The following is a 26,320-nucleotide window of genomic DNA, read 5'->3' as shown; positions in this document are numbered from 1 at the left end:
ACAATTAACTCAATAACAATGAGGGGATTTGTGGTGTCCGCAGAGTGGTGCCTGTGCTTTGAGGGGTCTGGAAAAAGGAAAATTACTTTTATATTCCAAAAATATGTTATCGTAGATGCAAGAAGACAACAGACAGGCTTAGTTAAGGTAACGATTGACCTTTGTCAGGGGAGGTGCCAGCTTAGGACATGACTAACCACCAAAAACTGTTAAAAAGTTTTTAATTTCAGACCATCCTTTGTGGTTACTTTAGGTCTGAGTTTGCAAGGCCAACAGGCAGGCCTTCCCAGAGCTGGTCAGGTTAGCATGTGGCACCTTTTCATCCACAAAATAAGTTACTTTTTGGAGGGGTCTTGTTTCTTCTGATTTACTATTTTGCCTTTTTCTTCTATGAAAATAGTTGTATATTTACTTCATGTATATTACAATCCTTTTTATTACTGTTGCAAGTTTAAGAGCAGGGGGGAAATCATCTAAATACCATCATCCTCAAATAAAACTTCATTTTTTGGTATACTTTTTTCTCTCCTTATATACCCATGCTGCTATTGTTCCTGTAGTAGTCTACAAAACTCAATTTGTAGCAATTTCATTTAACCCAACCTAGGCTTTGATTCAAATGAACTAGGAGAAAAATGGGAAATAAAGGAGGGTGGATTGGGCACAGCTGGGGGTAGAAAATCTTAAATAAGGATGAGTGAGTTGGTTCAACACTTTTTCCAACTCACCCATTTCCCTAAAGCACTAGGCTCATTCATGTTTTTTAAAATATGTTTTTAATTGATTTCAAAGAGGGAAATGGAGAGGGAGACAGAAACATTAATGATGAGAGTCATTGTTGGGCTGCCTTCTGCATGCCCCCTACTGGGATCCAGCTGGCAACCCAGGCATGTGCCCAATGATGGGGAACTGAAGAAGTTAAAGTTTTTTAGCTTTAGTTTTAGACCTAGTAACTATAAGTTAAAAATTTTTAACCTATAGTTAATAGGTCTGGTAATTAATGCATGTAGAAAGCTATTGTTCCAGGAATCTTTGTGCCCCGGGGAAAACTGCAAGCGCTCAAGAGGGTATCTGACCCATTGTACTCCAGGGAGAGAACAGCAGCTGGGATGCAGATAGAGAATCACTGTCAGTAGATGAAGGGATGCTAGGAAAATCAGGGGACTACAGCTTTTATCTGATTAACCTTTTCCCCTAATTGGAAACTCCTTATCTACTTGTCCCTGAATTCCAAACCCTTTAGCTACACTTTTGGTTGACTTGAGATGTAAGATGCTCTTTAGGGTACATAACCCTCCATCTTCTCAGATAGCCAGCCATCTGAATAAAGCACCCATGAAGATTTGTTGGGGGCAGAAATAGAACAGTGGGGACTAGCTGTAGTTGTAAGAAATATTAATCATGCTCTGCTAACCATGATTGTTCTGATTAGAGAAAGCACATTCTAACCTGGCTGAGTTGTATGTCCCAGGACATGGGAGTTAACCTTGGAATGGGGTCCATTCCTTTTCTAAGATCTGCCTATGGTCATGGAAAAATTCCCCCCTCCAATCTGCATTGCCTGAAACCTGTAACCATTTTACCTTGCCTACTTCCCCAGCCTGTAATTCCTCCTTTCCCATGTAATCATTGTTCTTTTACCCAATATAAGCAGGTGGCTTTGGGGGGTGGGACAGTGTGGATGGGCATGGAATAGATTTTCATGCATGACCCACTGCTTTCCCATACTGCCAGCATATAGGAGTCAACCCTGTCTTTGCTTAATTGGCTCAAGTACTGACAGGCAGTCTGGACTTACTCCTTTTCCGGATTCAATCCTTGTCTCTACTTATTGGTTCTGGTAGTGATGGCACAAACGTGGGTTTCTCCGTGTTTCACCAGCAGTGCTTCCTGTTCACTCTCTGGCACAATATCCCTAAGTCCTTCACATTCGTCACTCCTAGCTTGGGAAGCTCGCTTCTGAAGATGTGACTTCTAACATTCAACGGGCAAGCTCTAAGCAGCCCCTGCCCGTGGCAGGCCGGGGGCGCCTTAAGCATTGGGTTTGAGGCTGGTGCCAGTCCCGGTTGGGCTCCAGGCAAAGGGACAGAGAGCAGTCCCGCGCCCCCCACCTTCCTGAAGGCAGCTTGGGTCGCTGCTCACTGAGGAAGCTCCAGGGTAACCGTCCGCTGGTCGCCAACAGAGGGGTTTGCGACCACCCCGCCCCAGCCCGGAGCGGCGCGGGCCAGGGGCCGGAGCGCTCCCCAAGGGCGTCCTCTCCCTCCCCGTCTGGGCGCACGTGCAGTAGCCCCAGACACCCTTAGTCCGAGATGGCTTCTTTCGAGCCCCACCGTCCTCCTCCGGAGGCGGCTCCCTTCCTACGCACCCCGGCGCCCCTGGGACCAGCCTCGCGCGGGTTTGCAGGCCAGGACGCTCTTTAAACTGGAACGGCAGCGGCCGGACTGTGAGCGTGAGGAAAAGCAGCGGCAGCCGGAAACGACTGACGGCTCTCGAGGCGGGAAGCCAGGCCTTGGAGGAAGAGGAAAACCCTAGGGTGCGGCGGTTTGCCTAAGTCTGCCTTCCGGAACGGCGCGGGGAAAGGAAGAGGGCTGAGGGTGGTAGAGGAGAAGCGCAGCGGAAATTGCCGAGGTTTGCCGAAGGCCGCAGCCTCGGGGTTGCCCGGATGTAGTTGGTGGAGCCGCAGCCTCTGTACTGGCGGAGGCAGGCGAAGGAGAAGGGCAGGAGGAGGGGGGAGAGGAGGGCAGGAGGGCAGCGGGGCAGGGGGGCAGGGGGAGAGGAGGGCAGGAGGCGGTGTAGCAGGAGTAGGTGAAGGCGGAGGAGTCAGGCGGGGAAGGAGAAGGGCGGGGGGGGAGGAGGGCAGGAGGCGGCGTTGCAGGAGTCGGTGAAGGCGGAGGAGGCAGTCGCTCTCCGCGGGGCTGAGCAGGCGCTTCTTATTGCCCCCCTTCCCCGGGTTGGCCGCTTCCGCCGTGTAGGTGGCGCCTCTCCCCGGACTGAGAGTGAGCATGGTAGTGTCGGAGGGAGATGGCCCGGGAGCGCAGGCGCCAGTAACCCGAAGGTGCTGAGAGTCGCCGGGGGCGCGCCGGACCCTGGTGCCGGTGCTGCCGCCTGCCCGCCTGCCCGCCCTCTCCCCCGACACACACTCACAGGTTGTGCATTGATGGTAAAGTATGCGAGGAAACAGCAGAGACTTAGTGATGGGTAAATTGGCTTTTTGTTTCTGGCTGGGCCGCGGTGCGGGCGGGGGGGGAGGCTTTCCTCCTTATCTGCTGCTGGCCGAGCCGCCATTTTTGTTGTTAACCCTGATCCGGATCCCACTGGGAGGAGGAGCGGCCGCGCGAGTTGGAGTTTGGAGGGAGCGCAGGGCTGGTTCGCGGCGTTTCGCCCTCGTCACCGCCTTTAAAAGGAGGAGTGTGCGTGTGCGGGCTCGCCGCCGGTTCCTTTGGTAGGTGTCCCGCGGGGAGGGGCCCTGGGGGGGCACCCGTTTCCTTCCTTTCCCTCGAGATATTTTAGGTCTCGACTCTCCCTGTTTTCAGCTGTCACGACCGGAGGGGCACTCACAGTCTTACCAGGTACCAGCCGAGGCCGAGGAAGAGGGGAAGGGAGGACCTGGTACTGGAGGGCAGGCTTCAGAAGTCGCTACAGGCACTTCGGTGCAACATAACCGAAATTAGCACTGCTAGTCCTCTTTAAATGTTGTGTTTGGGTCCATTAGCGCTCCCCAGCAAGGTTTAGTGACTCATTTTGACAGACGAGTGAAGGAAGTTAAGTTTTTTAAGGAAAATAGCATTCTCAGCCAGAAATGACCTGACTTGATTATTTGGGTGTGAAAGAATCGGGAGTGAGGTGATACGTATCTACTCAACCGCATGCATTTACTGTATTGTATTAGGGAGTTAAAAGTTAATGTTAAGGTATTAAAATTAGGTGAAAGGCTTGGGAAGAAACAATTGATTTGCAGCTCTTAAGTGTGTTGTAAACCACTGTCCCTTCCCAATCTTAATTGCTTTTTGCAAGTAGTTGCCTTACTAGTGAAAGATAGTGCTTTTGGTTCTGTAGGAATTGAAACCGTTGGATACTTGGATAACTCATTCTAATGTCAAAGGTTATAGGTATGTAGATTACTTTTGTTACTGCAGTTGCTGCATGTAAAGTTTTAGTAGCACCTGTTTTCACGGGTGGGGGGAGGGGGGAGGTCACATAAGTGATTCACTATCAGATGACACTAGAAGTAAATACTTTTACATCGAATCACTTCAAGGATAGGAGAGCAGGTTTCTAAGCTGATAGTTCCGTTAACTGGCTAGGATGGGTTAAAACTCAAGTTAAAAGCTCTAGGTTTTGTAAACGCTCATGTTATAAATCCTAGGTTTTGTAAAGCTCAAGGTAAAAACCCTAGAATTTGTAAAATGTTTTCCATTACATCTGGATATCAAAGATGAAACCATATTGAACCTGCCCCTCTAAAACATAATTAATTACACGTAGTAAAAGACTAGTCTGTCATTGTTTTAAATATGTTATGATAAAACTAAACCAAATTGTGTAGGGGTTTCATTATGTTATATCAGAAATATCAGCCAACTTTTTTTTTTTAATTCCTAGAAATTGTTTCCTATACCTGTCAGAGTAGGTGAGGTAGGTTTGAAATACTTCTTTTGAGTAAGAAAATTGGAGAAACTGATGCTGTCTTTTTTTTGCAGTTTTGCAGAAATGTGCTTAAGCTAATTATACTTGTGCCTTTGCATCAGTTGTAGAGCAGAAATAGACTACAGTAGTACAGTTCTCAGTTTCTGCTTTCCTTTAGATTAAACTTTTTAATTCCCAGAGAAATGTATTGAGGAATTAATATGCCAAGTTGTTTGAGTTCATGTGTTTTCAAGATACTTTATGGACTGGAGTTTTCTTTTTTTAACATAGGTATTATGATTTGTATGAAGAGCCTTAGAATAACTCTTAGGTAGTTAGGTCTTGTTGAATAAAAGGCATAATTGGAAATTGAAATTTTATTTGTATAAGTTCATAAAACTTAAGTTAAAACACCAAAATTCTATAATAAAATGCATTTAGAAAGCTATATTTAAAGTTTCAATTTTTTTGTCTCTCTTTTGGGGGGGTGATGTTTTACAGGCCCTGAAATATTCATCAGAGTCACCCCAGTAGCAGTGATCACAGACATGAGAAAATGTGGGACGCCACAGATCCTTCACCACCAAATAAAATGTTGCAGAGATCCGATAGTCCTGAAAACAAATATAGTGACAGCACAGTTCATAGTAAGGCCAAAAACGTGCATATTCACAGATAAGAGAGGGATGGTGGTGAGTAGTTTGCTGTTGTTGAAACCTTCACATATATTTATTATTATTATTTTCATCCTCACCTGACGACATGCTTATTGGTTTTAGAGAGAGGGGAAGGGGAGAGAGAAATAGGAACATCGATGTGCAAAAGAAACATTGGTTGTTTGCCTTCCTGTATTTGCCCTGATCGTGGATGGAACCCACAACCTAGGTATGTGCCCTGAGAATTGAACCCGCAACCATTCCGTGTACAGGATGATGTTTTAACTAACTGACCCACACCAGCCAGGGCTACATAAATTTAGTTAAACAGTTGCTCTATGTAAAATAATAGGCGGCAATTATATATCTAGCTTGTGGACATTGCCATATGGTTATGTTATAAAAACTTTATTTCTGCCAATTTGATTCCTGAACAGGTTACTGTAGAATAAGATGCTCACAGAGCATCTAAAATAGACTCCAGTGGCTGATAATAAGAGAATGCATTTATGAATATAATCTACCAAATGCTTTGTCAATGGTGAGAGAAATGCAGGTATTTTCCCAAAAAAGGAACTTTCATCTTTTCAAGTAAAGATTTTATTTTATTTGGCTTAGTTAATTTTGAGATCCTTGTTGCTGCTTGAATGTATTTTTTAAGGGCTTCAAATGTGTTTCCCAGTGATAAATTATGAATTTAAAACAGTAGGTGTTTGGGGACAGTTCATGGGTTAAAAAAACAACTCGTGTTTCTGCAAATTTGGGGGGTGCTTGTTTAAACTTTTAAAATATTATTTTCCACATTTTCTTGGGTGTTAATTTGTCTTTTATACTGTGTTCATTCAAAAATTCAACTTATTATTTTCTTTAATCCTCACCCAAGGAAACATCAGTGTGAAAGAGAAACATCCATTGGTTGCCTCCTGCATGCACCCCAACTGGGGCTTGAACTTGCAACCTGGGTATGTGTGCCCTGATTGGCAATTGAACCTGAAACCCTTTCGTGCATGGCACGATACTCTAACCACTGAGCCACTGGCCAGAGCTCAATATTCCACTTTTTATTTTTTTTATTATTATTTTTAATGGAAAGGTTTTTATTTGGGGGGGTTTCTTTACTGATTTTAGAGAGAGGAAGGGGGAAACAACGATGTGAGAGAGAAACATGGATCGGTTTTCTCCCATCGGGGATTGAACCAATAACCCAGCTGTATGCCCTGATCTGGAATTGAACCTGCCACCTTTTGGTGTACTGGACAATGCTCCAACCAAATGAGCAAAACCCACCAAGGCTCAAATACTCTACTTTTTAAAGGTGGCCTCATTTCTTTTGTGTAATGCTGATATCCTTCAGTTACTACCTTGTCTCTGGCTCTGTGGGAGGAGGTTGAGGAAAAATAAACTCAGTAAATTTTCAGACTCGATTTTTCCAGATTGGCCAAAATATCAGATTTCATGTCTAAAGCATACATTGAGGAACAAACCAATTTCACTAAGGTAATTAAGACATCTGTATTTTCCCCCACTCTAAGGTTTTATATCATGTAGATAATATGTTTGAGATAAATATACAATGTGCTTTTTTTTTTTTTTTAAATCCTCACCTGAGGATATGTTTAGGGGGAGAGAGAGAGACAGACAGACACACACATAGTTCGGTCACTTCCCATATGTGCCCCAACTAGGGATCGAACCCAAAACCTAGGTGTGTGTGCTGATCGGGAATCAAACTTGCAACCTTTTTGGTGTAGAGGATGATGCTCCAACCAACTGAGCCACCCAGCCAGGGCTGATTGTTCTTTTGCAAGCTTCTAAGGAAACTTAGAGTACCATGTGGCTTTCTGCTACTAATTGTCAACTAGCTTTTCAGTACTTTGCTTGCTTTTAAAAAACATTTTAGATCTTCTGGCTCTCTTTTTTGCCTCCTAGGATAGGAATCACTTTTACTCAGTATGGTCAAATATTGAGAAACAGCCCTGGCCGGTGTGGCTCAGTTGGTTGAGCGTCCTCTTATGCACCGAGAGGTCATTGGTTTGATTCTCGATCAGGGCACCTGCCTGGGTTTCTGGCTTGATCCCTAGTAGGGGGTATGCAGGAGGCAGTCAATAGATGTTTCTCTCTCAAATTGATGTTTCTTTCTCTCCTCTTTCTCTAAAAGAAATCAATAAGAAAATTTTAAAAAGGTACTGAAAAGCATTGGATTTCTCTGTACATAATTACTGGGTTGAGGAAATTAATAGAAAATTTCAGTGAGAAGGAATAGAAAATGTAGTTCTGTTGAATATAGCTATAGCTTTGTGCTATTTACGCAGATAAACCATATTTTTGTTTGCAAGTAACAGAAGGTGGGTTTGGTTATATTACCGGATACAATGGCTCCAAGGCCACCTGTCACTACTTGAGCAAAATTAAGGAGAGACAGGGTTGAATCATATATGAGAGTTTATTCCAATAATACTAGAAGTGTGGGGAGATCAGTCGGTCACCCTGGAAATTCTACTCTGACTCCCCTTGCCAGTTGGCTGATTATATATGTGTCAGGGAGAAAATAACTACATGCAGCTTCGAGCTGCAAATGTAACAGAAAGGGGAGGGTGGTAGGGTCTGCAGTCCGGTCTTCAGGAGTTCCAAGTCCGATAACAAGGTGGCTAATCTACGATGTTACAAACAGCTCAGCCTGTTCTTGGGACCAGAGAAACAACTGGGGCTCTATTCTTACTACATGCACTTCTCCCCTATCAGTTATTAAAGTATTAGAAGTATTAGTTCTTTGATGGCAAAATTACATAAACTATTAATTTTTCAGTTTTGTGGGTTAATTTTCCATAGTACTTTGTATAGTCTGAGATGATACTATTGTCAATCACTCTTTTATAGCAGTTTTCATCTCAGATTTTAGGTGTTGAAAGCCATGTCCTATTTGTGCTGTACTGTGCTTTTATGGGGGGGAAGGGACATTTGTAACAATTTTTTTAAAAATTTACCTTTATTGTTAAAATTGTTACAAATGTCCCTTCCCCCCTCATTGATCCCCTCCACCCTGTACCCCTCCCCCCAGACCTTCACCACACTATTGTCTATGTCCATGGGTTATGCATATATGCATATAAGTTCTTATGTTAATCTCTCCCCACCCACCCTCTGCTTTCCCTTTGAGATTCGTCAGTCTGTTCCATGCTTCTGTGTCTCTGGATCTATTTTGTTCATTAGATTCCACATATGAGTAAGAGCATGTGCTACTTGTCTTTCTCCGACTGGCTTATTTCACTTAGCATACTACTCTCCAGATCCCAACATGCTGTCTCAAAGGGTAAGGGACCCTTCTTTTTTACAGTTGCATAGTATTCTGTGGTTTAAATGTCCTAGAAGATGCTTGATATGCTTTCAATCATCTTGAACTTGTAGAGACTTGTTTTGTGTCCTAACATGTGGTCTGTCTTTGAGAATGACCCATGTGTACTTGAGAATGCCTATTCTGCAGCCTTGGGGTGAAATGTTCTGTAAATATCAATTAAATTCATCTGATCTAGTGTGTCTTTTAGAGTCACTGTTTCCTTGTTGATTTTTTATCTGGGAGATCTAGCCAGTAAAGTCAGTGGGGTGTTAAAGTCCCCTACAACGACTGTATTGCTGTCAATCTCTCCTTTAAAGTCCTCCAGAATTTTTTTCCACCCAGCCTGTGTGAGTCTTTTGTTCTGAGGTGGGTCTCTTGTAAACAGCATATATTTGGGTCTTTTCTTTTTTTATTCAAAATATTACAGATGTCCCCTTTTCTCCCCTTCTACCTCCTCCTCTTCCCCTTCTACCTCCTACTCTTCCCCTCCCCAGTCCTTTACCACATTATTGTCTGTGTCCTTGGGTTATGCATATAAATTCTTTTGGTTAATCTCTCCCCAGGAGTCTTACTTTCTTATCCATTCAACTACCCTATATCATTTGATTGGAGCATTTAATCCATTTACATTTAAGGTTATTATTGATAGGTACTTATCTATTGCCGTTTTATTTCTTTATGCCTATGTTCTCATTGTCTCTATTTCAATTTCTTGTTACAGCAGTCCCTTTAACATTTCTTGCAATGCTGGTTTGGTGGTGATAGATTCCTTTAGCCTTTTTTTTGTCTGAGAAGCTCTTTATCTCACCCTCTATTTTGACTGACAGCCTTGCTGGATAGAGTATTCTTGGTTTCACATCCTTGTTTTGCATTACCTTGAATACTTCTTGCCATTCCCTTCTGGCCTGTTGAGTTTCTGATGAGAAGTCAGCTGACAGCCTTATGGTAGCTTCTTTGTAGGTAACATTGCTTTTCTCTAGCCACCTTTAAGATTCTCTCTTTGTCTTGGGTTTTTGGCATTTTAATTACGATGTGTCTGGGTGTGAGCCTCTCTGGGTTCTCTGTGCTAGGGACTCTCTGTGCCTTCTGAAAAGGAGAGAGCCTAGGTGTCGCTGCTTTGACTCACTGAGAAATAAGTCACAGTGAAAGAAGTGAGCCAAGGTGGGGCTACAGTCAACTCACTGGAAAGTTAGAGAAAAGGGGGCCTTGGAGACAGGTTGAGAGGGTTAGCCCACGATAAGTTACTGCTGCTCATTGCTACCCTGGTTGCAAGTCTCATGGGGTCCCTTAGTTTAGGAGATGGATGCCTGTGATTGAAGAAGAGGGGGAAGGGAAAGGTGCAGGAGTGTGCGTGGGACGGAGAGCTTGCTGTGCTTTATGTTTAAAATTTGGTGATTGTAAAGTATGGACTTTGGGTGATAGTGATGTGTAAATGTAGGTTCATCAGTTGTAACAAATGTACCACTCTGGTGGGGGATGTTGGTATCTGGGGAGTCTGTGCATGTGTTGGGGCAGGCAGTATATGAGAACTCTCGGTACAAACCTACAGCTACTTTAAAAAATAAAGATAGTCTTCAAATATGAAAGACTATATGGTGATTGTGACAAAATAGGATGTGACATCTCATCTTTTTATAGATAACTGTCTTATGTTCTCTTTTAACAATTATCTGGTTAATCTATCATCCATGTTCAAATTCAGGAAGAAGTCAGTTTAGGAACTCTAAAGGGAACTTGATGTACATTTATAGTGATTCTTGCCTGATAAATTTTTTATAGGTGAGAGAATCCCAGGAACATTCTGTTGCTTATTTATTCAACAACCATTGGGCATCCACTGTGTGCCAGCAATGGTGTGGTATTCCTGGAAGTAAAGATAATATGCTATCCTGCCCTTGAAGCTGTTCTTAAAGGCTGGCTCTTGAGAGTTAAATTGTGTAGCTGCTTGCCTTTCTTTCTTTCTCTTTCTTTCTCTTTCTTTCTCTTTCTTTCTTTCTTTCTTTCTTTCTTTCTTTCTTTCTTTCTTTCTTTCTTTCTTTCTTTCTTTCTTTCTTTCTTTCTTTCTTTCTTCTTCTTTCTTTCTTCCTCCCTTTCTTCCTCCCTTTCTTCCTCCCTTTCTTCCTCCCTTTCTTCCTCCCTTTCTTCCTCCCTTTCTTCCTCCCTTTCTTCCTCCCTTTCTTCCTCCCTTTCTTCCTCCCTTTCTTCCTCCCTTTCTTTCCCTCTTTCTTTCCCTCTTTCTTTCCCTCTTTCTTTCTTTCTTTCTTTCTTTCTTTCTTTCTTTCTTTCTTTCTTTCTTTCTTTCTTTCTTTCTTTCTTTCTTTCTTTCTTTCTCCTTCCTCCCTCCCTTCCTCCCTCCCTCCCTCCCTCCCTCCCTTCCTTCCTTCCTTCCTTCCTTCCTTCCTTCCTTCCTTCCTTCCTTCCTTCCTTCCTTCCTTCCTTCCTTCCTTCCTTCCTTTCCTTCCCTCCCTCCCTCCCTCCCTCCCTCCCTCCCTCCCTCCCTCCCTCCCTCTTTCTTTCTTTCTTTCTTTCTTTCTTTCTTTCTTTCTTTCTTTCTTTCTTTCTTTCTTTCTTTTTCTTTCTTCTTCCTAGTATATATATATTTTTAAATTTTTAAATTTTATTTTTTTAAAAAATATTACAGCTGTCCCTTTTTCTCCCCAGTGACCCGTTCCACCCCATTCCATCCCCCTCCCCAGTCCCTCTCCCCACCATTGTCCGTGTCCTTGGGTTGGGCATATATGTATATAAATTCTTTGGTTACTCTCTCCCCCTCCACCCACTCACCCTCCTCCATCCCTCTGCCATTCCTCAGTCTCATCTATGCTTCCATGTCATTGAATCTATTCTGTTCATAAGTTTATTAAGTTCTTTAGATTCCACATATAAGCGAGATCATGTGATGTTTGTCTTTCTCTGCCTGGCTTATTTCATTTTTAATATATCTTATTGATTTCAGAGAGAGGAAGTGAGAGGGAGAGAGAGATAGAAACATCAGTGATGAGAGAGTCGTCATTGATTGGCTGCCTCTTGCACACCCCCAACTGGGGGTCGAGCCCGCAGCCCCGGCATGTGCCCTCTCTGGGAATCGAGCTACTATCTCCTGGATCCTAGGTTGATGCTCAACTGCTGAGCCACGCCCGACTGGGCGCTTGCTTTTTCTTTACTCCTGTTTCCTTCATTTTGATTTTAATTTTGCTTCCTGTGTAAACTCCAGATACCTCTTATTGGCTTTTAGTTTCCTTTTTATTTGCATCTGCTTGCTGATATTTTCTTAGCTCCATTTCTAAGAAACTTCCTTCTTATTTTTCTTATCTAGCCATTTGCTGAGTTAGGCCTCATCTTCTAACTTGCTTTTTTAGCTACTATAAAATAGGAGAGATTTTCATTTGGGAGTTCAGAGTGCATCTTTGATGTTAATTCTGTCTTTTAAAGATGTAAAGTGGTGGTTCTTCCCTCATTTAATACTACTATTTTAGTCATTATACTTTGACTCCAGGTGTTTTCCTTGTATTGCTAATATGTGTTTGAAACTAAGCTTTTAAAAGTGCATATGTATACTTTTATTATAGGCATTTGTATTTCCTTAGGTTTTTATTTTTAAATATGAATTCAGATATATATGTTCATATATGTAAGGTCAAAGTCATTCACAGTCAAGTGCAAATGAGCTGATTGTGCTTTGAGTGTTGTATAAGTAACAGTGTAAGAACGGGTTACCATTTTGTTTATTGAACTAATCTAAAATTTGTTATTTTTTTGTTTTAGGATTTAAAAAAAATCTAATGACTTTAATAAATGTCTGATAACTTAAGAGCCTCTGTGCCATGATTTGTAACTTGCATTTGGCAATGCAAGTTAAATGTAGAATTTGTAAGATATATTTGTTGTTTTTTAGTAATTAATACATTTCTTTTATGGCACCTTGGATTTCCTTGAAAAGTGATAGTTTAGAAGTAATGTACAAACAAGTCTTTAATACAATAAAAAGTTAGCAGGAATTGAGGAGGATTGTCACTCCTAGAAATCTTTTTTTAAAGACTTACTGCAACATAGTATGCACAATTACATGATTTAGAGATGTTATCCTTTAGAATTTATTAAAGGGTGTGTAGATTATCTATTGTAAATTAAGGGGAAATAAGTTCATTTTATATATTCTGTGATCTATGTGCAAATTATATAATCTTTTGTTTAAAAATAACTAAAGGCAAGAATCTTAAGATAAAAGTATTTGATTTTTTTGTAATTGAAACATGTTTTTAAAGGTGCAGCTGACATCCAAACCTCAGAAGAGTGAACATATAAGTTGAATTTGTACTTTTATTGAATTATAAAACTCTTTGCATTTGGTTTAAATACATATTTTTGTTTTTGTTTTGAGGACCATCTCTAATGATTATTTTATCAAGTAACTTTAAATTTAAGAACGATGATGATAGTACAAATGGGTTTAGGAATGAAGGGTATGTTTACAGGGATTCTATAAAGCTATTCCATATAAAACTTCAGCCTCTTGAAGCCCATTCTATTTTTCTCATCTTCCTTCTCAGAATTAACTGTCAAACTTATAAGACATATTTGGAATACTTGTTAGAAACATTTTTAGGAGAGATAGCTTAGCTCAATCGGTTAATTGAAAAATATTCTTTATTGGTTCTCCAATTTGTTGGACTTTAGTGGATTTGCATAGCTCTTTAGTTAGCATTCAGATATTTTTTGAGTACAAAGGAAAATTGCCCTTGGTGATTTGGTAAACATTGTTTCTAAAAATTTTTAAGTTTCTACCTGCACAATGAAAGTTTTTATCTTGTTTTGTCATTTAGCTATATCTGGGGAAATTTGGAAATATATTTTCAACTAATTTTTGCACGGACCATACTAATCTTCTCTGTATCGTTCCTCAACCAATTTTTCAAACTATGATTACTGTAATTAACATTTGAAGGAATTGTTCAGTGAGACCATTTGGGGATAATTGGTGTTTTTATAGCTTTTAAAATACAATTTAGTAATGTTTGAATCTTTTCCCATTGGATAATAGACTGTGGTACTTGTACAACATGGCCTTACAATTGGATATTCCAATAACTAGGTTTTGAATAAAAGGAAATATGCTTTGCATTTGTAATGTTAGACTGTACTATGAAAATGAAGTCTCATTTGATCCTCATTTTGATCTTGGAAGACAACAGGTAGCATCTCTATTTTATAGTTTTACAAATGAGGGAAAATTTACTTACATAAAATAAAATTGCAACAAATAGTGACAGCTGAGTCTAGAAATAAGTCCCCCCTGGTGAATTGTATATGCTATCAGAGATGATGAAACATTAGGCATACTGAAAGATTATTTGGTTGGTATTTATTATAGCACAAATTAGTTTAAAGGTGATTTTGCTTGCATCCTCTTAATGCTTTCACCCAACTTCCTACAGTGGTTACAGTATCAAAACCAGGGCATTGACATTGATACATTGTATGTGTGTAGTTGTAGACTTAAGTTATCACAAGTCAGAGTTTTACTTTTAAAAAAATAAATTTTAACGTGAAAGCTTGCCAAAGTTTTTATTAGGAAGAAGCCATTTTTTTCGAGTTAAGCTCTCACATTCTCAGAATCTTAAATTTACTAAAATTTGGATTTCAATGCCATTGACTACTGTTAACTATTTTTCTGTTTAATGATGATCAGAAATAAATATTACCTATTTTGATTGATTGATGCTTTATAGGAAGATAGTAAACTAGACAGATATGCTTGCATTCAAAAAGACCACAGGAAACAGGTATTCCATTTAAAGAGAAACAATAAAATTGGCATATTAGCGGACATATGTTTGCACTACAGTATTTTTTCCTTAATTTTAGAAAAAATACATGCTTTAGGTTCTGGTCAGGTAGCTCAGTTGGTTAGAGTGTCATCCTGATATGCCAAGGTTGTGAGTTTGATCCCTAGCCTAGGCATATACAATAATCAAGCAATGTGTGCATAAATAAATGGAACAGCAAATTGATATTTCTCTCTCTCAAAATCAATAAAAATAAATAAATAAAACTCAGCCTGAGTGGCTCAGTTGGTTGAGCTTCATTCTATGCACCAAAAGGCTCCTGGTTTCAGTCCCTGGTCAGGTCACACACCAAAGGCAAATGATTAATGTTTCTCTCTCACGTCAATGTTTCTCTCAGTATGTCCTCAGCTGAGGATTAAAAATTAAATAATAAAAATAAAAGGATTCATGGGAAATCTTTGTCTAATAAGTCCAATGTCTGTGTCTTCTTTGGGACAGTTTCTATTAATTTTTTTCCTGTGTATGGGCCATACTTTTCTTTTATGCCTGCCTTGTAATTTTGTTGAAAACTGGGCATTTTAATTATTATACTGTGGCAAGTATGGAAATAAGATTTTCCTGCCTCCCTAGAGTTTGTTATTGCTTCTTGTTGTGGTTGCTGTTGTCTGTTTGTTTAATGACTTTTCTAAACTAGCTTTGTAAACTCTGTATTTCTATGTGTGGCCACTGAAGTCTCTTTTGTTGTCTGGCCAGCTAGTGATTCAGTAGAGATTACCTTAAATGCTTAGAATAAAAAAATAAAGGAAAGAACTTCCAATCTTTTCCAGTGGGCTCTGGGTATGTGTTGGGGGCACACCTTCAACATTCAAGTGGGTAATCTACGATTTTTTAAAATCTACATTTTATTTGATATGCAAACTTGAAGATACAAAACATAAAATAATTGACTTAAAGATCGTCTTAAGATACTACTGCTTCCAGCTATGACAAAATAATAGACAAAATATATAAAGCAGACACTGATCATCAGGCAGGATAATCCCTGAAAGATGAGAAATAGATAAGGTAAACATTATTAGCACTTTGACTTTCTACCTGGAGGTACTTTCTAAACCATACAAAGGAGAGGAAGAACACAGGAGAGCATGATCAGCTTGTTGACTTGAAGATAGGTCAATTGAGAATATTTTTAATCAAATTTTATTGCCCACCAAGGTAATCAGTGGCTGAGTTTCTCACTCTCCGTTCAGTTTGTTTATTTTTTAATTCTCAACTGTGGATATGTTTTTTGTGTGTTTTTAAAAATTTTAGCGCACGTGTGAGAGAAACATCTATGTGAAAGAAACATTGATCAGTTGGTGTACACCCTGGGGGTTGAACCCACAACCTAAGTATGTGCCCCAACTGGGGGTGCGACCCACAACGTTTTGGTGCATGGAACAGCGCCCCAAGTAACTAAGCTACCTGGCTAGGGCCTCGCTCATTTTTTTTTTTACCACAGCATACCAGTCTTCTGAATTCTCAAAGCTTTGATAATTTGTAACATCATGTACCAAAAGGGTTCCCTGTGTTCCATAGACATATATTTATTCAACATCTTGCTTCCTGTTGTGTCTTCCTATATCCCAAACTCTAATTTAAGAGTACCATTCAAGTTTCCTGGCAGTGTTATTTTTTAAAAAGAAATCCAGTCCTACAGTTTGTACTCTCTCCCAAAAGTTTCTTGAGCAAAACACGTAGCTATGGAGGTCTTCTCGGAGGTGCTATCCCAACCAGCACCAGCAACTGAAAGGCAACTGAAAAATTTCAGTTGACAATCCTGGCTCTCCTCGGAGGCTGACATGGTGTCCTGGGAACCAGATCTCCCTCCCCTCAACCTGAGAAGTAGAGGGGGAAATGGAGGTACAGGGCTCCAGGACAGGAGGAGGAAGGGTGACAGTGGAGGCAGAACCCCCCCCCCCCCCCCAGGGAATCTACAAACTCACTGTGACTCAACCACTGAACCAAGCTGTCTGGGCTCCTTGAAATGCTTTTGACAAATGCCTCCTGTGTAGTTGCCTCTCTGTGTCAGGGATGTACTGAGTTAGCCAAAAAAAGGACAAACCCTGCCCTGGTTGGTGTAGCTCAGTTGGGCATTGTCCCGTGCACCAAATGGTTGCTGGTTTGATTCTGGTGAGGGCATTGCCGGGGTTGTGGACCTGATCGGCGTGCTGGAGGCAGCTGATCAATGTTCTACTCTCACATCAATGTTTCTCTTTCTCCCTCTCTAAAAATCAATAAAAACATATATATATATATATATAAAGGACAAGCCCTTTGTACCAGTCCTTCAGGGAACCACCAGACATGTGAAAACAGGCTATCACAATTCTTTGAGGATATGGTCCATTCTGCTCTCTGGCACTAGAAATGCGGGTGGTTGTGTTCAAAATTGTTGCTGAACTAGGGATAAGGAAATGGGGCCACAATAAGTTTAAATGACACTAAGCTCTCCTGAGATTCAACAACCTTTTTACCTAAGTGTCTTTCTGGCTACTCCAGAGTTTGCATAAACTTGATTCTGACAGTTTTTTATTTGCTCTTTATGTAGAGGGACATGTCCTTGGAGTTCCCTCCTCACCATTTTTGTTGCCATCACTGAAAGAGCAGAAAACAGGCCTCTCCTTTGTTGTGGCTTTTCCACAATTTATGAGAAGCACCTGGTAATTAAATCCTGAGACTGTTGGCTCCTCTGTTCAAACAGTAGAATGAGATAAGACTGCACTTTTCCTTCCCCTTCGTCCCTGCTCTTTTTTAACAGCCTCAGGATAATTCGAACTAAGTAGTCTCTGGTTAGTGAGAAATTGAATTATGATTCCTCCTCCTTGTTTGTCTCCCCCTTCTCTTGCCCCTCCCCTTCAAACAGGCCTCCCCTTTGAACTCTTCATAACTTTTGTTCTAAGCTTGTTTACAGGCATGGGAAAATGCTGATACACACATCCTCCGTACATCTGCCTGACTGCCCCCTAAAAACCAAACAACTGTAACTTTTCAAGATAACTCCCAGCATTTGGTTCCAACTTAACACAACCCCGTCCCTTATTTCACAACAGCAACTGCTTACTCTAAAAGCCCTGGCCACTCTTCTGAGCTGGTACTGTCCTATGAATTTGGCCCTTTCCTTTCTTGGAAAGTAAAATAGATTTCCTCACTGCATTTCATTTTCTTTGTGAATTCTTTCACAACCTGTGTCATTGGCCAACCTAATAATCACCTTCAAGGGCCTGGTCTTAAAGAACATCAAGATTAGGTAGTGTAGTAGAGGAGGATGAGTCAGTAAAAAGAAAATGGGTGGAGTTGTCAAAGAGGTAGTATATAAACAAGGAATGTGATGTATTACAGAAGCCAAGAGTGAAGGGTAATATCAATAGAGTAGCTATTGATGTCAAATATTTTAAGATCAGGCAGAGAAAAGATTGAAAAACATTCAATAGATATAGGCACATAGAAGTCATTTGTGACATTAAGAATATTTTTCCATAGGATGAAATTGGTATGTTGATCTGGACAAATTTTTTTTTTTTAATCATCTGAGGATTTTTAAAATTTATTTTTATTTTTTTAGAGAAGAAGGGATAGAAAGATAGAAACATTGGTGTGAGAGAAGTATTGATTGGTTGCCTCCTATACACTAAATGACTTGGGATCAAACCCACAACCTAGATATGGTCCCTGACCAGGAATCAAACCCACAACCTTTTGGTGTATGGGACAACGCTCCAACTGAGTCACCTCTCCAGGGTATGATCAGAACAATTTTTAAATGTAAGGGATTGTGCTATACACAGTGTGTTATGTATCCTTGACCCTCAACAACTAACCACCACCAGTAGCACCCCTCACCCTTGAGTTACAACCAAAAATATACTGCCACACATTTCCATGTGTACCCAGAAGAATCAGTACTACCCCTTGAAGAACCACTACCTTAAAAAAATTTATTTTGACACAAATATGAATAGAGGAGTGATGAATGAAATAAGTGAGTTGTCAGAGACAAGTCTTATTGGAAGTTTGGCTGAAGTGAGGAATGTGAAAGCAGTATTGGGGTCAAGGAAGGGTTTTAGTAATTGTTTTGTTTTTATCACGATTCAGACATTTATAAACCAATAAATACAATCCAGATGAAAGGGAGAGGTTGAGTATACTAAGGAAGAGATAACTGGTAGTGTAAATTAATTGAAGGGGTGGAAGAAAAGCATATGTGAAGGAAAGTGACCTTAGGACAATGCAGATGTATTCTAGATTCCCTGCTTCCTTCCTTGTCATATAGACTAAATAAACACAGTAGCGTGTCACTTCTCTGTTCATAATTCTGCAATGGTTTGTCATCTCAGAATAAAATCCAACCTTATAACAGCCTATTTGAGCCTTCATAATCTGCTTCCCCACCTCCTCCTCTAACCTATCTGAGAAGTTCCTAATTCCTCCTCAGTCACTACATTTCACCCGTATAGATTTCCTTATTCTTGAATATATAGGCAAACTCCTGCCTCAGGATGTTTGTCTTTGTTGTTCCTTTGCCAGGGATTCTCCTCTCCAGACACCCATACAGCTTGCTCTTTCATCACGTTTCAAGTCTTTCTTCAAATGTCCCTTGCTTAATGGCCACACTATTTAAAATATTACTCCTTAATACACTACTTCCTATCTCCTTCTCTGTGGCACTTACTGTTTTCTAAATTACTACCACGTCACTTATGTATATTATGCCTGTCTTTTCCCACTAGTATATAAGCTCCAGGAAGATAGAGATTTTTGTTGATATTGTTCATTAATGTATCCCCAGCACATACTGGCTACTCAAATAAATTGTTGTTACTCAACAATGTGAGATTTGCATATTTGGAAGTAGGAAGAAATTTCCATTTGGTGCCTTTAGTTAGGAGAAAGGTGATATCTGCTAACAGTAAAGGGAAGGAGTAAAATAAGTGGGATAGGTTTAAGGGGAGTGGATGTTTGAAAAACTTGAGTGGGTGAGAAAGTTGAAAAGTGTAAGATTGCCTAGGTTCACTTGGTTTAGGTGATCAGGAGATAGTGGAATCTGCCCATTCTATTGTTCAACAGTTTTCAGCTGTTCAGAGGTACTAAAAATGTGAATAGATTAATTCAGGCTGAAGTTTTACCAGACAGGCAAAGGGTTTAGGCTATACTTCTCCATATTGGCTGTACTTTAGTATCTATCACTTGGAGGAACTTTATTTTATATTGATATGGTGCTGTCTCAGAGGTTTTGATTCCTCTTTTTTAAATAGTAATTTTTGTTGCAGTTTTTCTATTTTTCCCACATATTGAATGAAAGCTTCACATTATAAATCTAATAACAAAAAGGGTCTCCTTTTATATATTGTAGTTAGTTAAAATATAAACTCCTAAGAGTAGAGACCAAGTGAATTTGCTTAATACTATGATCCTAAGACATGATACAGAGCTCGATGTGTTTTTTGACCAAATGATAACCACCAGTAGTGGAACATACATGCGCCAGGGGCTTAATTTATATTATTTAATTTTCTATTTACAGGGAGCCCTATAGTCTATCAACCCAGTTTTAGATACAAGGCAGCATAATTTTTGAGATTTTAGTAATTTGCTAGTCAGTCAGTGATGTAGCCAAAGCTCTACATTACGTCATTCTGATTCCAAAACTCATGATTTTAATCACTACACTATGCCAGGTTTGAGAGGAAGACCTGAACAAAGAAAAAAGACAGAAATAAGATGTAGGTAATGTTTTCCTGGAATATAGCCTTATTTTGTGAACCTTTAGAAATTCCAGAAAAACATTTTGAAGACTCTTTTATAACTAGAGGCTTGAGTACTTCTTGTTTCTTCCTCCAACAGTAAGATCACATAAAAATCAGGGTGACCTGTAGGTGGAGCTAAAATTCCTCCCCATCTATTGGTTGATATGTGTTAATCTAGTGGTTGAAAGATGGGTGTGCTCATTTACAAACTCAAGTTTGCTCATTAGAAATAAAAATGCTCTCCTTCAGATGTTATGCATGCAAATTTATGTACTTTTTCCAATGTTAGCTGTTATAATGTAATATTTAATCTGTATTAGGAATAATCCAGTATTCCCCCATTATATTTGTGATGGCAGGACTAGTTTTATAATTTCATTCTTTCAGAAAGCAAGCATAAATAGAACCAAATGCCCTTTTCTCATAAGAATTATAATACTTTATTTTCTTTGTATATATTTTTGTAGGCAAATATCCTTTCATTCAACAAATATTTAATTGATATGCTACATAGAGCTTTCATTCTAGTGGGACATAATCAGTAAACAAAATATATAACTAACTATAGAGCAGGGTAAATGAGAGAGGGTAGCTGGGTACCATTTATATAGAGTTTTCAGAGGAAAGACCTTTGTGATAAAATGATATTTGTAAGGCCACCATGCCAAGACAAGGAGATGTAGATCTACCTTATATTTAGAAACAAACAGAGAGACACAGCCCAAATGGGGAGACAAATATTTCTCAGAAAAAGATGCCCTGCCTGGTTTGGCTAGTTGGTTGAGCGTGATCCCATGCACTGAAAGGTTGCTGGGTTGATTCCCGGTCAGGGCACATACCCAGGTTGTGGGTTCAGTCTCTGTTCAGGATGCATGCAGGAGGCAGGCAATCGATATTTCTCTCACATTGATCGTTTCTCCCTCTCCCCCCCTCTCTCTAAAGTCAATAAAAACATTTTTCAAAAAGACAGTTATAACGATGGTCAAGGAATTTAGTGAGAACTTCAAAAGCATAAAAGAGAACATAATCATAAAAAAGAACCAGTCAAAAGAAAAGTACAGTGACTGAAATGAAGACTATATTAGGTTAGGTGAAACAGAAAATTGAAACAGGGAAACAGAAAACACCCAATCAGGGCAGCAAAAAAACCCAAAAAAATAGGTTTTTTAAAAAGACTAGTTTATAGGACCTTTGGGACAAGTTGAACTGTAACAATATCCATACTGGAAGGAGAAGAAAGAGAGCAAGGACTTGAGAACCTGTTTGAAGAAATAGTGACTGAAAACTTCCTTAACCTGGTGAAATCAGGGAATGCAGAGTCCCAAACAAGATGAACCCAAAGAGGCCCACAGCAAGACACATAATTAAAATGCCAAAATTTAAAGACAAAGTGAATTTAAAGGCAACAAGAAAAGACAGTTACCTACAAGGGAACTTCCATAAGACTGTCAGCTGATTTCTCAACGGAAACATTTCAGGCCAGAAAGGATTGGCACAAAATATTCCAAGTGATGAAAAGAGAAAACCTATAACCAAACTAATCTACCCAACAAGGCTATCATTTAAAATTGAAGGAAAAATAAAGGGCTTCCCAGACAAGAAAAAGCAAAGAAGTTCACCATCACCAAACCAATATTACAGGAAATGTTAAAGGAACTTCTTTTAGAAGAAGAAAGGAAAAAAAGGAACAAATATAAATAATGGTAATAACTATGTACCTATCGATCACTTTTATGTAAACACATTAAGTGCTCCTATCAAAAGATAGAGGGCAGCTGAATAGATAATAAGATACATACATATGCTGTCTACATGAGACCCACTTCAGATGGAAAGACAGACTAAATAAAGGGATGGAAAAATTTTCCATGCAAAAGGAAATTTTGAAATAGCTGGGGTAGCAATACTTATCTCAGACAAAATAGACTTTAAAACAAAGGCTATAAAACACAAAGAAGGACATTATGATAAAGGGATTGTTCCATCAAGAGGATATAACCCTTGTAAAGGTGTATACACCCAACATAGGTGAGCCTGAATATATAAAGCAAATATTCATTGTCATAAGGGAGATCAACAGTAGTAATATAGTCATGGTATGTCTCTTTAACACTTCACTGACATCAATGGATCTTTCAGACAGAAAATCAACAAGGAAACAGTGGACTTAAATTAGACCAGATGGATTTAATATTTTTAGAGCATTTCACCTCAAAGCACAGGAGGGATATACATTCAAGTGCATGTGTAATATTTTCCAGGATAAATCACATGTTAGGCCACAAAACAAGTCTTAATAAATTTAAAAAGATTGAAATCATACCAAGCATTTTCTATGACCACAATGGTATGAAACTAGAAATTAATTACATGACAAAAACACACAAACACATGGACACTAAATATTTCTTAACAATGAATGGGATAACAATGAGATGAAAGAAGAAATTTTAAAGTACCTTGAGACAAATGAAAATACAACACAAAATCTATGGGAAATAGTGAAAGCAGTCCTAAGAGGAAAATTACAGCAATATCAGCCTACCCCAAGAAACAATATCTGAAATACACAATTTAACCTTACATGTAAATGAACTAGATAACAACAAAGCACAAAATGAGTAGAAGGAAGGAAACGATACGGTCTAAAATACAATACGAAAGTTCAGTAAATAGAGGTGGGTAAGGGGGGACATAAATGATGATGGAAAGAGACTTGACTTGGGATCATGAACAGTGTACAGATGATGTGGAATTGTGCATCTGAAACCTATATACTTTTGTTAACCAGTTTCACTCCAATAAATTCAATAAGAAGGGGGAGGGGAAGTTCAGTAAAGTTAAGAGCTTGTTCTTTGAAAAAATAAGCAAGATTGATAAACCTTTAACCAGACTCATCAACTAAAAAAGTGAGAGGACCCAATTAAAAAAAATCAGAAATGAAGTGACAACAGACACCACAGAAATACAAAGGATTATATATAAAAAAAAATACTGTAAGTTACATGCCAACAAACTGAACAATCCAGAAGAAATAAATTTCTAGAAACATACAATCTTAATCTTCTAAGACTTAATAAAAAAGAAACAGAAAACCTGAAAGACCAATTAAAAACAATGAAATCAAGTCTGGCCAGTGTGGCTCTGGTTGATGTCGACCTATGAACCAGGAGGTCACGGTTCAGTTCCCTGTCAGGGCATGAGCCTGGGTTTTGGGCTGGATCCCCAGTGGGTGGCATTCAGAAGGCAGCCAGTCAATGACACATCAATGATGTTTCTATCTCCCCCTGCCTCTCTCTGAAATCAATGAAAACATATTAAAAACAAATCAAATAAAAAATTCCCAAGAAACAAAAGTCCTAGATGGAGTAACTTTACAGGTTCGTTTTAACAAACATTTAAAGAAGTGACATATCCTCAAACTATTCCAAAAACACAAGAGGAAGGAAGGCTTCCAACCTCATTTTATGAGACCAGCATTATCCTGATTCCAAACCCGAACAAAGATATTTAAAAAATTACAGAATAATATCTCTGATGAAGATAGATGCAAAAATCCTCCACAAAGTACTAGCAAACTAAATTCAGCCATACATCAAAAAGTTCACTTACCTGGATCAAATGGGACTTATTCCTGAAATGCAAGGTTCAATATTCACAATCACTTAACATGATTGACCACATAAATAAAATGAAGGATAAAAAACATCACATCAAAAGATGCAAAAAAAAAAAAAAAAAGCGTTTAACAAAATGCAGCATCCATTTTTGATTAAAAAAACTAAGCAAAGTAGGAATAGAACATACCTCAACATAATAAAGACCATATATGGCAAACCCACAGTTAACATCACACCCAACAAGCTAAAACTTTTTATTAAGATCAGGAACAAGACAGGGATGTCCACTTTCACCACACTTTTTCAACATTGCACTGGAAGTCCTAGCCACAGCAGTCAGACAAAAATAAAATGTAGCCCTGGCCAGTGTGACTCAGTTGGAGCACCATCCTGTGCACCAAAAGGTTTCGGGTCCTATTCCCAGTCAGGGCACATACCTAAGTTTAGGGTTTGATCCCTGGTTGGGGCACTTACAGGATGCAATGGATCAATGTTTCTCTCCCTCTAAAATCAATTAAAAAATTTTCTCAGGTGAAGACTTAAAAAACAAAAAACTTAGGCAATAAACTCTCTGACATTGCTCTTAGCAATATTTTTTTCTGATGTATCTCCTCTGGCAAAGGAAATAAAAGAAGAAATAGACAAATTGAATTGCATTAAAACAAAAAGGGTTTGCACAACAAAGGAAACCATCTACAAAACGAAAAACAGTCTACTGAATTGTTAAAGATATTCACCAATAATACATCCAAAATATATAAGGAACTCACAATACCAAGAAACCAAATAATCCAGTTTAAAAAATGGGCAGAGGACCTGAATAGACACTTCTCCAATTGATGGCCTATATATATATGAAAAGATGCTCAATGTCATAAATCATCATAGAAATGCAAATTAAAACCACAATGGGCTATCACCTCACACCTGTCAGAGTGGTTATCATCAACAAATCAAAAACAACTGATGGCAAGAATGTGGAGGAAAGGGAATTCTCATGCACTGTTCTTTGGAATGCAGACTGGTTGCAGCCATTGTGGAAAGCAGTATGGAATTACCTCCCCCCCAAAAAAGAACTGCCTTATGATCCACTGATTGCACTTTTGGGTATATGTCCAAAGAAGCCCAAAACAATAATTCCAAAAATATATCCATCCCTATGTTCCTTGCAGTGTTATTTACAATATTCAAGATATGGAAGCAAGTCAATTGCCCATCAACAAATAATTGGGTAAAAAAGAAGCTGTACTTATGTACAATGGAATATTGGCAAAAAGAAATAAAATCTTGACATTTGTGACATGGATGGGAATAGAGGGTTTATGCTAAGTGAAATGAGCAGAGATGTGTGTATTTGGAACCTGGAAAACAAAATAGCCCTGGCTGATGTGGCTCACTGGTTAGAGTGTAGGCCCACTCACCAAAGGTTTTGGGGTTTGATTCCCAGCCAAGGGCATGTACCTGGGTTGCGGGTTTCACCTAATCGGTACATTGGTGTTTTTCTCTCTCCATCCCTTCTTCTCTCTCCAAGAAAAAAAAATCAATAGAAAAAATTTCCTCTGGTGAGGATTAACAACAAAAAATAAAGAACAAAATAAATGAACAAAGAAAACCAAAACAGACTCAGAAGCAGAGAACAAACTGATGGTTGCCAGAATGGAGGGGGGATGGGGACTAGGTGAAAGAAGTGATGAGGTTAAGAAGTACAAATTGGTTGTTACAAATAGGCATAGGGATGTAAAGTATGGCCTAGGGAATAGAATCCATAATGTAATAACTATGTATGTTGCCAGGTGAGTACTAGAATTATCCAGGGAATCACTTCAAAAATTATGATTGCCTAACCACTATGCTGCACACCTGAAACTAATATAAAATAATATTTAATGTCAACTGTAAATGAAAAAGTTAAAAAATAAAGTACAAGACTAGCATAGACAAATGACACAAGTACCATATAATTCTGTAATAATTGATGAATTTATTAATATAATGGGCTTAATTTAGTTTTTCTATATTTTTATGTTTATTTCTACCTCTTCTCAGTTTGGCAAAGTCACTTTCTAGGCTTAAGAGAATAGAAATAACAGACTTCTAAGGACACTCCATTTAAGATTCAGAACTCTGTCCCAGTTGTAGTTGGGCTATAGCTAGAGATTCTGGACTAGAACTTGTGTCCACGATGCTATTTCCAGGATGATTTACAGTATTTTACTATAATACATTGAGTCTTCTTGATATCAAATTGGATTAGCATGTCTTATTTGAGTAACAACCCATATATTTATTGCCTGACTAACATTGAGGAGAAATTGTAGCATCTTTATATGTCCCCTAGAGGTCTCATCCACCACTATGTGAAGTCATTTTGTTGATACCTCCTTTTTATCCAGAAACTACACTATTGCCCTTCAAATTTTAAATTTGAATTCTTAAGGTAAAAATTAACATAATTGGTATTTTTCATCCATATTCATAAGACAGCAAGACTAACACTAATACTAACACAATA

General features: G+C 39.1%; 1 long non-coding RNA gene across 1 annotated transcript; it reads left to right on the top strand.

The window, feature by feature from the left end:
- The first annotated feature begins 2,845 nt into the window (after nucleotides 1–2,845).
- LOC308556035 lies at nucleotides 2,846–5,074 on the top strand. Its single transcript, XR_013998660.1, has 2 exons — nucleotides 2,846–3,442; nucleotides 3,534–5,074. It is a non-coding gene; the product is annotated as an uncharacterized lncRNA (long non-coding RNA).
- Nucleotides 5,075–26,320: the final 21,246 nt, after the last annotated feature.

The sequence above is a fragment of the Miniopterus schreibersii genome, assembly GCF_964146895.1.
Source record: "Miniopterus schreibersii genome assembly, chromosome: 1".
Taxonomy (NCBI): domain Eukaryota; kingdom Metazoa; phylum Chordata; class Mammalia; order Chiroptera; family Miniopteridae; genus Miniopterus; species Miniopterus schreibersii.
The sequence above is the reverse complement of the archived record's forward strand: the minus strand, read 5'-3'. Positions and strand labels throughout refer to the sequence as shown.